The sequence below is a fragment of the Mesoplodon densirostris genome, chromosome 4, assembly GCF_025265405.1.
Source record: "Mesoplodon densirostris isolate mMesDen1 chromosome 4, mMesDen1 primary haplotype, whole genome shotgun sequence".
Taxonomy (NCBI): Eukaryota; Metazoa; Chordata; class Mammalia; order Artiodactyla; family Ziphiidae; genus Mesoplodon; species Mesoplodon densirostris.
Window position 1 is genome coordinate 85,050,315 of NC_082664.1, and position 13,340 is coordinate 85,063,654.

Below are 13,340 nucleotides of genomic sequence, written 5' to 3' on the forward strand. Positions count from 1 at the left end.
CCAATATCCATGTTTGTTTTCTTCAGATTGATATATTATTGAATTTATATATATATATATTTTTTTCTTTTTGCCGTATGCGGGCCTCTCACTGTTGTGGCCTCTCCCGTTGCGGAGCACAGGCTCCGGACGCGCAGGCCCAGCGGCCATGGCTCACGGGCCCAGCCGCTCCGCGGCATATGGGATCCTCCCGGATCGGGGCACGAACCCGTATCCCCTGCATCGGCAGGCGGACTCTCAACCACTGCGCCACCAGGGAGGCCCTGAATTTTTATATTTTGAAAAGATGATGCAGTCCCATGATTATAAGACCAAATCTGTAGAGACAGATATACACAGAGAGGTCTTGCCTCTGCCCTCACCTTCCTCACCCCAATCACCCCCACTCCCTGTAGGTAACCAGTTTTATTAGGGTCTTAATTTTCCTTCTAGTACTTTTTTTGCAAACTTTAAAACAATTATTTATTGATCCTTCTGGAATTTGTACAGGGTATTGCATTTTTGAAAAGCATTGTTTTTTTCCATTAAATTTTCTAATTGGCTATGGCTGATATCAAAGAAAAAATGTTGACTTCAGAGCATTTATTTTGAATACATTCCTCTTGTTGAATTTCTAATAATTTTTCAGTTGATATTCTTGGGTTTTTAGACTGACAATCACATCATCTTTTCTATTTATACTGATCATTTCATCCTCTACTTCCAAATAGTATATTCTTATTCTAGCTCTTATTTTATTACATCTAAATAAAACATCATTTTTTTGTGATAAATTTATAATTGCACTAATTATGGTTTTTAATCATAAGACTCTTTTCCAGCTCTTAAAGAAAATGACCAATGCAGCACCTGGAATTGCTGTTATCATTTATGTTAGTTAGGATAGGCTGTTATGTGGCTTTAGAAAACAACCATAAAATCTTAAAAGCTTGGAACAATGAAGGCTTATTTCTCACTTATACTACAAGTTTATTGTGGATCATGGGAGACTCAGTTCCATGTCATCCAGAATCAAGGGCCCATTCCACTAGTGGTTACACAATCAAATGTCTGTTATTGTTGCTCAGGCTAGGGGAAGGACAGGTGGAAAATTATGTACTGGCTCTCACAGCCTCTGTCTGGAAGGGACACACGTCATTTCCAATCACATTTTACTGACCAAATCAAGTCATACAACCATGCTTGCCTTCAAAAGGACAAAGAAATTCTATCCTACATTTGCCTAAAAGGAAAACAATTTGGAAGTATGGGTGGACAGCACTAACAAACTAACATATCAGTCTAAAGCACACACACCCATACACACACCCACAAGTATACATGAATAGATTTTCACTGTTGATGATAGCTTTTTTTAATGTATCTTGGGTTTTTGGAGGGGACAGAAGTGATTCAAGTTAGTTGTACTAACTAACTAAATGATTTTCAAATAGACTCTCTAATCCAATAATGCTCACCTTCCAATAAGATTAGAATCCATGCAAAGGTCAAAATTTTTTAATTTATAAATTATTAGGGCTTTTACTTACTTCTTCCTTTCCCCTTTGAGAGTCTAAATTAAATGTTACTGTGATTTACTGGTGGTTGATTTACAGATTTAGCTGCATAACCATATACAGCATAGCTAGTATTTTAATTATAAATGTAAGTAATCCCTAAGAGGCCATAGTTTACTTTCAAATCTTACTCATTTCAGAAAATTTGGGTAATCCAAATTTTAGGGCTACCACTGAAAAATTAGCACCAACTGGGAAGCTTAAGCAACAGAAATTTATTTCTCCCAGTTCTGGAGACTGGAAGTCCATGGTCAAGGTGTCAGCAGGGTTGGTTTCTCCTGAGGCCTCTCTCCTCGGCATGCAGACGGCCACCTTCTCACTGCATCCTCCTCACATGGTCTCTCCTCTGTGCATGCACATCCTTGGTCTATTGCTGTTCTTCTAAATTTTCTCTTCTTATAATGACACCAGTCATATTGGATTAGGGCCCACTCTCGTGGCCTCATTTTAACTTAATTATCTCTTTAAGGCCTTATCTCGAAATACAGCCGCATTCTGAGTTTCTAGGGTTAGAGTTCAACATATGAATTTGGAACACAATTCAGTCCCTAATAATACCCTAATAGTATCCTATATTTATCTTGCTAATTCATGTCATTATTTTCATATTAAAAACCCATCTCTGATTTCTATTATGCTTATTAATAAAGTTTTACCTGTTTCTTTGTATCACTAACTTCATAGTTAATCAGGTGCAAGGGAACCCAACTGACAGCCTAGTAGTAGCAAGGGCGGCTGGTGAAGTGAGTTTTTGTCTTTTATACTGGGAGGTGGGGAGTCATAATTGGGCTCTTTTTTGGCAGTATCTGTATTCCTCTCCATATCTCAGCATGCATGGTGTGATATGTGCACGCCAGCTTCAACTTTAGGAGCAGTCGATCACCTCAGTAGAGAATCTACACTCAAGGGTTAGCTATTTGGCAATATTTAGGAGGCTAAAACAAATGCTCCAGCTATCCATAAACTGAGCAGTGTCCTTACCAGAGCAACCTTGGGTAGGGTTTGGCCATATTTCATTATTTCAAATCCCTTCCAGGGATTCTGTGAGTTACCTTACAGATCATTCTTACAATAAATTCCTTTCTGCTTAAACTAGCCAGAATCTGTTTCCTTGCAGTCAAGTCATCTTGACTGACACTGTTACCAAACCTTGGATTTCCAGAAATCTTATATAGCATAGTGTATATAGCATATAGTATTTTTAGAAACCATATGTAGTATAGCTATCTCCTCTCACACAACTAAATCACAGGTTGATCAGCTGATCTGTCTACATTTGGGCATATTAGACCTAAAGCAGGAAGGGGAAGAATTAGAGAATGACATCATGTCAGAATTAGAAGGAACTGTAGCAATTATCTAATGCAGATGAAGAAACAGAGCCCCGGAGAGAAAAGATTACTCAAGGCCACACCTGCTTTCATCCCTACCGCCAAAAGGAGGTTTTAAAGTAACTCTTGTAGCTCATTCCATAATTCTCAGCCTAAGGATTCTTTTTTATTTAGATCTAATCGCTAAACCTATCTGTGTGAGCCTGGAAGATGAGTAGGTGTTCTTAGTTGCTGGGGCTGTAACTTAGGAGAGAACAATTTTCTATTTCAGTTTAGACCCATAATCCAAGGTGATGGAGGGAGGCATGAAGAAAAGGAAACACAGCTGGGTCTTTACTAGAGACACACCAGAGCCAAGGTGTGTTACCTGTGCACCCCTTCACCTTGGCAGGGACCCCCAGCCTCAGCAGTGATTCATTACAGGGTCATGGGTATGCCTTGCTCTGTTCTGTCTCTGTACCAGAAAACAACTCAGTGAAGCTTTAGGTCAGCATCCGATTAGGTTGCCATGGAAACTTCCCTGGCTGGGGGGCCAAGAGGGGAACAAGATCCTGGTGCCTGAACCTGGCCCGTGTGTCTTCCTTAACCAGGCCAGGCTAGTCAAGGGGAGCACTGCTATCTTTTATGGATGTCATCTGGGGTCCTTCACTCCTCAGTATTTGCCCATTCAGCCATAACTGTGGTTATGTGGAGGGTTTTTTTTTCTGAGTTTTGTGTATGTGTTCTAAACCTAAACCGTTCAAAGAAAATACATTTTTCTTGGACCACAACAAAGCATGTTTTCTGAATTAGATGCATTTTCACAAAAAATTAGTCTTTAAACCCCTATGAGCTTAAAAATAGACTGAAAACTATTTCCTGAGTCTCCTCTTTTTGGAATTTATAGTGTTTTTGTGTGTATTGTTTTTGTGGGGGGAAGGGGAATGTGTTAGCATAATTAAGCAGATCCAGGAAAAAAAAGGAAATAATTTAACTATTTCCCACATTATCCCATGCTCTGAGACTTACTCCTGGTTTTTTGGTTTGTTTTTTTAAAGGTATTTTAAATGAATATATTTGTTTAAATGAAGGTATTTTTAAAATGAAAGAAAATAGAGCTTATTATCTAATTTCTGGCTGGGAAAGGTCTTCTAGGCAACATGAAAATTCCTATAGCATTTCTTTTTTTTATTTACAGAAAAATTCACCTTTTTTTTGGTGTACACATTACTAAATGAACCATGAGTTCAAGGAAAATGAGAAAATATTTTGAATTGACATTTGTAATTTGTGCCTTCTCATATTTTTCCTAATCAGTCTTTGTAGAGTTTTATTAATTTTTTGAGACTCACTCCTCTTGATAATAAAGCTTATCCTGGATATGCATTCATTCATTCATCCTCTTTCATTCTCAAAAGTTGACTGTGTATCTATCAGGTTCAAGGCTCTGTGCTAAGAGGAATATACAGGAAGGAGCCTGGAGCATTTAAGAGCAGGATGTTGATACACATACAAATTGAAGGTACCATGATTTGAGCTGCTGAGATTTGGGACTAATTAAAGCTCAGGAAATGCGGCATCTATGTTGCTGGCAAAACTGCCAGCAAAGATATCAAGCAGAACAATCCCCAGTAAATTTCACCAGCCAAGAAACCTCAATTCATTATGCCCATGCAAGGAGAAGGTTAATTACTGGCTTTGGTTAATTGCTTTCCTGGCTCTGCAGCATTATTTAACACAGAAGGCAAGAGAAGCCAAGAAGGAGTTGAAAGAACTGTTCTTCCAAAATACACTGGGGAGAATCAAAAACACAGATGTTCCTCTCCGGGGGCCTTGGTCAGAGCCTCCTGCCCAGATTCTAAAGGAGCTTAGTGGAAGCAAAAATGGTGGCTGCGAATGTGAACACATTAATTGGTCTTTCTTCTGTATCCAAAGTTTCAAGCCTTTGTGAACAGTCTTCCAAGACTCAGCTCAGACACCACCTCTTCAAGAAAACCTTCTGTGACCTCTCCAACCTCAACCCCACACACACAACCAGGCCAGGCTAGGTCCCTTCTCACTCCCATGCATCCTTGATGACCCCTCACAGCCCATCCCTCAATGTCAGTGTTGTGGGTCTGTGGGTTCCCCTCCCTCACGGGCCTGGTGGCTACATGGCGGGTCTTTGGCACACAGTAGGCACTTAATAAATGACACATAATATTCAATACATAGATTATGAAATTTTCAGAGCATGCATTTAAGGGAAAACATAAAAAGAAAGTACTCATTGTGGTCATTTAAATAATAAAAATTGGCACATGGTAGAAGATAAACAATGACCTATCCCACAGGGTATAAGTAACCCGCCCCATCTTCCAAATTGCTAAAAGAGAGGTAATTAGCCTAAAGACAACTCTAACCACTAAAGATGTAGGGTCTACTTATTTTTAATAGTGGGGAGTATTTCAGAACAGGATGTTGACACACAGACACACTGAAGGCACCATGATTTGAGCTAATGAAATCTTGGACCAGTGAAAGCTTTAGCTGTTGGAGCTCAGTCTTCAAACTTTGCAAGATTATTGCCTGTAGAGAATATGTGAGGTTACGATCAAATAAACAAGTTACATCAAAATGTGAATTGGTGTATGTAATTATTATTCTGCTCTACAGTAATTAGGTATCAGTGGTAAGCGATTCATATAGATTACTATAAGAATTAGCACAGCTAAATTACACTTTACTTTTCCCTCTGGCATAATTTATTCTCCGCTATGTGGAGAAGCGTCAGTGTCTACAGTGGTCCTGATATCATGCACTGATCAGTGCCTACCGCACCTACACATGGGCACAGGCACCAAAACATGGGCACCTGTGCACCCAGCCCTGAGCATCTTTCATACACTGGTCAGGTACTGTCCGGGGTGGTGCTCCCCATGTTTTCTCCTCGTCCAGTCTCCTTCTTATGCCCCTCCACCAGGGAGGACTCAAGTTAGGTGGGTCTGAAAAGTATACAGTTTAAAGGGTCTTATTTAATTAAAATAATATAAAATTACAAATTCAAGATTAGGTAAAAATGAATGCTTATTTAAAACGAGAAAAGTCACAACAAACTAGAAAATACTTAGAGTAACAAATGCCACAAACATAAGAAAATCCGAAAAAGTTTGTATTACACATTCCTATAATACTTTCCCACAGACTACCTTCTGACTCCATATATTTCAAACTTTGTTTCTCCTGCATGACACGCATGCATCCAGCATCAGACACTACAGGGCACATATGTCATGATACTACCTCTAACCCTACACCCTCCTGTTAGACACCAGGTGAACAATAGGAATACTCATGGAAGCCATCCCAAGGCAAGCACAGCTAGTCATTACTTCACTATATATAGAAGGGACTGCAAACCATATAAACAGATCTTTGTTCTATGTCCCCTTAGATCTAAAAAAAATGCCTGAAGTCTAACTCTCCAACATGAGGGGGAGTGTGAATGAAGCAAGGTAGAATGGAAAAGTCAGTGGACTTAACCAGTTGCAGTTAAACTATCTTATTTTTATAAATGCTACCAAGGATATGACCACATGAACACATCACTAGGGCCCGTCTATGGTCTTGGAAGGAGCCCAGGCACATGAGGAGTCCTGAAACTTAAGCTCCATTAACTTGCTGTTAAAAACATCTCTGCCCTCCTCCCACGCCCCACCCCCCATGGAATCCACCCAACCTACCAGGCTCAACTAGGCCATGAGGTTCAAGACACCCAGCACCACATCTTAGGGAAGGACAGACAGACCGACAAGGGAATCAGGAAGGGTGAAGTCACACAGGTGTCCTCTGCCTTCAAGTCTTGGGACAATGAGGGGTAGAGGGAGTGGTTAGAGTTCTGAGATAAGTTAAGATTTGGAACTCAAGCAAGTAGACTCCAGGTCATTGAATAACGATGAGCTAAGTGCTTCCCATGCGTTACTGCAGTTCATTCTCACTAAAGCCTGAAGGAGAAGGGGAAGGAAGAAAGAAGGAGGAAGTTGAGGAAGAGGAGGAGAAGGGGAAAAGGAGAAGGAGATAAAACAAAAGAGGAAAATGGAAGGGGAAGAAAACAGATAAAGAAGAGAGGAGGCAGGAGAGAAAGAGAAAGAAAAGGTTTCCTCCCTGTACATCTCTTTGCTGAGAAGCAGCAGTGTTTACCTTTGGTGTCAGAATTAAATTAAAAGCTTTTTCTCATCCTCTTAAATTAGAGAGAGTGACAATTCCCTTGGCTCAGTTCTGCAAAATGCAAGTTGTCATGATCTCACTATTAAAAAAGGGATAAGGGGAAAAAACAACCTCCCAAGAGATGGATATCACTTAAAACAAATGCCTGGTAACCCAGCCATTTGGTTGCTGGCCATATTTCCCAGTAGCATGTGAGTCTTTCACCCAGACTGAAATTGGACGCCAATCTCCATGTCATATACAATCTTCAAAATTCTTCACACAACAGTTGGGGTTTTCTTTATGTGTGCCTGTCTTATCCTTTTAACTAACACTCGTAATTTTCTTCCAGGAAAAAAAAATAACAGAAAACTTGGAAATACCACTTAATCTGGACTGCACATGGGAAGACTGTTCAGAAAATTTGAAAAATTATAATTTATAAGTGGGTGGTGTGAAGTAGCACGTCGAACCTCAGAAAAGTTAAACTCTTTAGGAGGAATGTGTTTCATTAGCATCAGAAGCCAACTCCCTCATAGAGTCCTGGAAACTCCATGGTTTCACAGCCTTGCAGACTCATAGACTTCCTTAGTGACAGGACCTCTGGAGGTCACTCAAGTCCAGATTAACTACCAAATCCATACTCTTGGTAAAGACATCCAGAAAACATTTCACAACCTATCTCAGGAACATTCCAGTGTGTTATCATCCTCACTTTTAGGAAATCCTTCATTATTTCCAAAGATATTGGTATTGCTCCACATCTTTTGTGAAAATAACAAGATCAACACCTTTACAATTTCAGTACCAAAAAAGGTACAGAATTAAAGTGCATTCTACTATTCTGCAAGCTAATTTATCTGTACTTTTTTTTCATCTTTATCCACCTCTATGGCTCCTGTACATAACCCAAGTGCTCCCTGGGTCTTTCACTTGTGGGCAGAACAACTAAACATCTCACTCTACAAAAGATTTGGTTGGTACTGGGCCAAAGGATTATTTCACAATTCCTAGAAACGCCATAAGGCCAGATTGCTTCAAGTTCTATAAAACTTGCTTAAGAATCAAAGCGACTCTCCATCGCGTCCTAGGCTGGATAAATCTGAAGTGATGGCGCATTTCTAAAGCAACTGACAATCCCGACCTCTAGCCAGAGGGTAGCACCCTCCCGGGAGCAGCAATAAACAGCTCAGTAAACTCGAAAGAGAGGTCCAGGAGGGTTGGGACTCTGCTTGAGGGGGTGAGGAGGGCATGCGTAGTGCAGGTGGGCCTTTGGTTAACAAGCTGTGTTTGATCTCTTGTGCTCTGTCTTTCCTTCCTCCCTCTTCCCTAGCCCTCCTGATTCTCCTACCTCTCTCCGCCTCCCTATCTTGGGCACATACCTTGTTGTTAACTGGCAAACTGGAAAGCATTTCTGCTGATTTTAACACTGAAACATTTTTGAAACCATATGAAATGAATCTCGAAGAGCGGAACCACATAAAGAGCAAGGCTTTGAGCTGGAGGTATGGGCACCTGAGTTGTTCCCTGGACTACCCCACCAACACGCTCAAAGTCACTTCACATCTTTGAACCAGCCTCTTCATCTGCTAACTGGGTGGTTGGACCAGATGGCTGTCGCTAGCTTGAAAAACTCCATGGTTTTAGTTCTGGAGGAATTTCAAGCCCTGATGGAAAGTGAAGAAACTGGGAGGCAGGAGGCATGCTTTGGCCTCATTAAATCAAGTCCCAGAGATGATTATGCTTTCCCAGCGCCCACCCCCCCACCCCTGCCTTATTTGCAAGTCGGCCTTTGGATGCATGGTCTTCTGGCAGGGTGACAAACACTGAAAAGAAAAAGTTTCCACGATGAAACCCAGACCAGCCCATATTTACTGATACCCCAGAAGGGCATCAAGAAGATAATGCATAAAAGTTGAATAGAGAATAAAGTCTGAGGATCTAATGGATAACATGGTGACTAGAGTTGATAGCACCCTATTGTGTAACTAAAATTTGCTAAGAGAGTAGAACTTAAGTGTTCTCACACACACACGAAAAAGGTAGCTATGTGAGGTGAGGGATGTGTTCATTAACTCAACGAGGGTAATCCTTTCACAATGTATATGTATCTCGTATCATCATGCAGTCTACTTTAAATATTTTACAATTTTGTCAATTACACCTCAACAAAACTGGAAAAAAAAGTTGAATAGAGAGAAGAGTATGAAAGGGGAGTCAGAGAGGCTGCTCTCAAACACAGGGCTTTCCATCTCCACCCTGGGTAACCCTGCAACCCTCACCCAGAGCACTAACAGGCCTTTTATCAAAGACGGCATTGGAGGTTTCTCACTATTACACATTAAGAGGCTGTCCTAGGCTTCCCTGGTGGCGCTGTGGTTGAGAGTCCGCCTGCCGATGCAGGGGACGTGGGTTCGTGCCCTGGTCCGGGAAGATCCCACATGCCGCGGAACGGCTGGGCCCGTGAGCCATGGCCGCTGAGCCTGCGCGTCCGGAGCCTGTGCTCCGCAACAGGAGAGGCCACAACAGTGAGAGGCCCGCGTACCGCAAAAAAAAAAAAAAAAACAAAAAAAACAAAAAAAAAGAGGCTGTCCTCTGTGTCCTCACTTTCCTTTCTTGCTGATCTTCCCCACTTCCATCTCTAGAATCAGGTCAAAACCTCACCATCTCCTTTGTCCGTCTTCTCGCCCCATAGCCTCAATTTCCCAGCAGATCAATTTCCCAACTCCTTCATTCCAGATAAGCTTATTCTGGATACTCTTTCCTTGTGAACCCGCTGGACTATACCTCACAGTTCCCCAGAGAAGGGATGCAAAGACACAATAACACCAGAAGTAACACTCTGTCTCTCTCCAGTCAGCCATGAGTCATGTTTGGGACTAGATTGGCCTGCTGGCAAAGGGACAGGAAGAGAGAGAACACTGCAGCTTTTCTGGAAAGCACCTTAATAGTATACGTGAAGAGTCTTTAAAACATTTTTATCCTATGACCTGTTCTTATTTCTCTTACCCTAAAAAATTCAGAAGAGGTTCAAGCAAAATGTGTGTGAAAAGACCAAGCAGAGGGAATTTAAAAGCTGCATAAGTTATGACGTTTGTGGCTCTAAGTAACGAAAAACAACAAACTGGCTTAACTAATAAGCACATATCCAGAGAAATTTGGAGGTACATGGCCTTTAAGGTTGGCAGATTAAGCAACTCAAAAATGTGCTCTGACTTACAGGTTCTGTCCAAGTCTCTGCCCCTCCTCCTCCAGCGCTGGTCTCACATTGTCTAGCTCCCCTAGTAGCCAACAGCACGCAACAGCGCTTATCAGCATTCTCGTTCACGTCCAAATGGAGATGGAGAAAACCTGATTTCACGTGGCTCTTTCTTCAGAGGAAGAACTGGTTCCAGAAGCCTTCAGCAAAACTCTCATTAGCCAGAACTGGGTCTCATGCTAATTCCCAAATCAATCACAGGCTGGGAAGGGGAGATGGGGGCGGGGAACATAATTACCCTTAAAGCAATAGTCCTACCCCTTTCCCACTGAGATGGATTCTCCAAGGGTCTTGCTTCAATTCTGTGGGGGAAGGGTACAATGTTCAGGGGTCCATCACCCCAGGAGCTCAGGAATAACTGCAGGAAATGCTGGAGAGTCAGGTAGCTGGTGAGCACTCAGTCCTTCTGGGCCATACATTGACTTGAGTATAAAGGAATTTGGAAATTCAAATATTAGAGCTTTTCCCAAGCCCAAACCTTTGGATATTTACATTCTAGTCCTTACACATAAGAAAATAAGAGTGATTTTGAAAAACTAAATAATAAAGAAGGGAGGGTGATGAGTAATGTGGTAGAGAGAATGCGTATTTCCAAATATCACAGAAAGAAGAAACAAGACACCTTAAAGCCGCTGGAGAGCATCTCGTGAAGGAGGGGGGAGCTTGAGTTGGTGTTTGATTGAAGGATAAGAAAAATCTGTTGGTAACTTCCCTCTGGCTCTGACCATCGAGGCAGCTGAAGTAAAACAACTTTGAACCATGATCTAGGAAAAATATTCAGAGGGAATGAATTTCTGCTGTCTTCATTTTAGAGATGATGTTATTTTGGTCTATTGTAGAATACAACAGTACTTGGTTGCTGTTCACTTCTAGGAAGTTACTAAGAAAAATGCTGAACATTTCCAGCATTTAAAAAAAATTCCTACACAAAATACAAGCCCACCTTGCTTCTCTTTGCTAGATAAACAAAATTTTTTTCTCAATTATCTTACTCTCCTTAATCACATGCAATTTATAAACTAGCTATTACTGACTGTCCTTTCTTCCTATGTACTGACGGTGTTTTTAGGTCAATCTCACATGCAGTTAGGGGGAATCTGGAAAAAGGAAATCCTATATAGCAAAATGCCATATACCTTACAATTTTATTTTAAATACTTAATCCTCAAGGATGGCAATTTAGCAAAGCGAGAACCAGACCCTCTCCCTGGAAGGCCATCCTTTGGATCCATGTCAGATTATTGGCCTGAAATCCCAGCACTTGCTGGTCAAGGATACACACACACAATAGGGACGATATCCCCCACGTTAAAGGTATAGGTTTTCTTTCCCCTTTTCCCATCCTGCTTCTCTCCTAAAGCGTCCCCAAATTCCTTAGGTTTCTGGGGAATATTTTCAGCACACGATGACCAGCAGGATTGTGGGTGAGTTCCTATCAGCGACCCAGACACCCCTCCCACTGTGATCCTTCCTTTCCACCAGAAAAACTGGAGTACCATGGCTTGGGCAAGGCCTTTGTGTTTGAGACAAGTAACTCTTATACCTCTGTCAGCTTTCTCTGACATGAAAGCTCTTCCCTGCCACCGTACAGGTCACCTTCCCATTTGTAAGGCATATAAAAGGTTATAGATATCTTCTCCTTGTTTTGTTGAAAGAAGCCAAGTTCCAAGAAAACTCCAGAGGGATTCCTACAGTCCCTCAGTCCCGGAAGTGGCTAGCCTGAAGGGGCATTCCAGTGAGCTTCTGCTCTGTCCTTGCGGCTAAGCCTCAAGGAGATGATCTTTTTATAAAAGGAGAGATGTATCCTGCTTTTGTGGACCACTTGTGGCCCTTGAGCCCTCCGCTCATCTGTATAAAATTAGCAAATGAGCCAAAGGAGCAGGGAGCCATCAGCTGGCCATCCTCTGAAAACTGTCCCTAAGTTTATTAGGGTATTATTAGTAGCAAGTGAAAAAAAAAAAAGTCACCTTTCAAGGAGCAAACAGGATGCTGGGGAAGGAGAAGGAAGGGGAGGGCTGTGTATGGCTGCTGACTCTGGAATCTTCAGATCTGTTTGGATGAATCATTACCTATGACTTTCACGACAGGAATCTGATTTGACTAATCATCCAACAGAGACTTTTATTTCTGTCTTCCAGCCTGTGAAATCTGTCAGGTTCAGTTATTACTTAAGCAACAAACAAACAACTGTCTCAGGAACATACTTATCTTCTAGAGGTGCTTGCTGAGTATTGAGTAACTAGAACACACTCTGTCACCCACATGCCCCTTGACACACAAGAAAAGTGAAATTGCTGTTGGATGAATGTAAACTTGCGGGTGTTTCCAGCAGTCAGGAGTCCGGCCACATGTAAATGCTGAGGAGGGAAGTGAACCCCAGGGCTTTCCCTGGCCGGTGGCTGAGATCCTTATTTGGTGAAGCTACTACCTGCTCCCTGGGTCCCAGGGCCAGTCTGATGGTTCGGGATCACAGCAGGGGAAGTGTAGCTGCTGACGTCCCAGACCGAGGTGATGAATGGAATTCCAGGCAGCTGGAGTCATGCTGGCTTGGGACGGTGGCTTGGACACCACACTTCCAATGACAGACATATTAAGCAGCAGCGCTCATGGCAATTTGGTGCACCCACAGAAATGTAACCCACACCTCGGTTTCGGGAGCCGAAAAATGAAAAGAACGTTTAGGGAGAAAAAGAAAAAAAAAAAAAAGGAAATAAAATGATAGGCAGAGGGTAATTTATTACTCTACGGGTCTGTTCTGTAAATAGTTTGAGACCCTGGAGCCAGATGGTGCTGCAAATCAACCAGGAGTCACGTTAAGAAGCACGAGTGGGCACAAAAACTGTTTTTCAAGACACAATTTCAATGTTGGCTTGAGGGAAGTGGATAAGAGTAAGTTTCCTTAACATTCCTGACTAGAAAGAAGCTGTCAGCTCGCACCCCCTTGATCAGAATTCGCATATCGCCCCCAAGCGGCCAGCCGTGGAAGCGCCGCAGCAACTGGGAGAAGGGACTTGCCCGGGGACTCCGGGG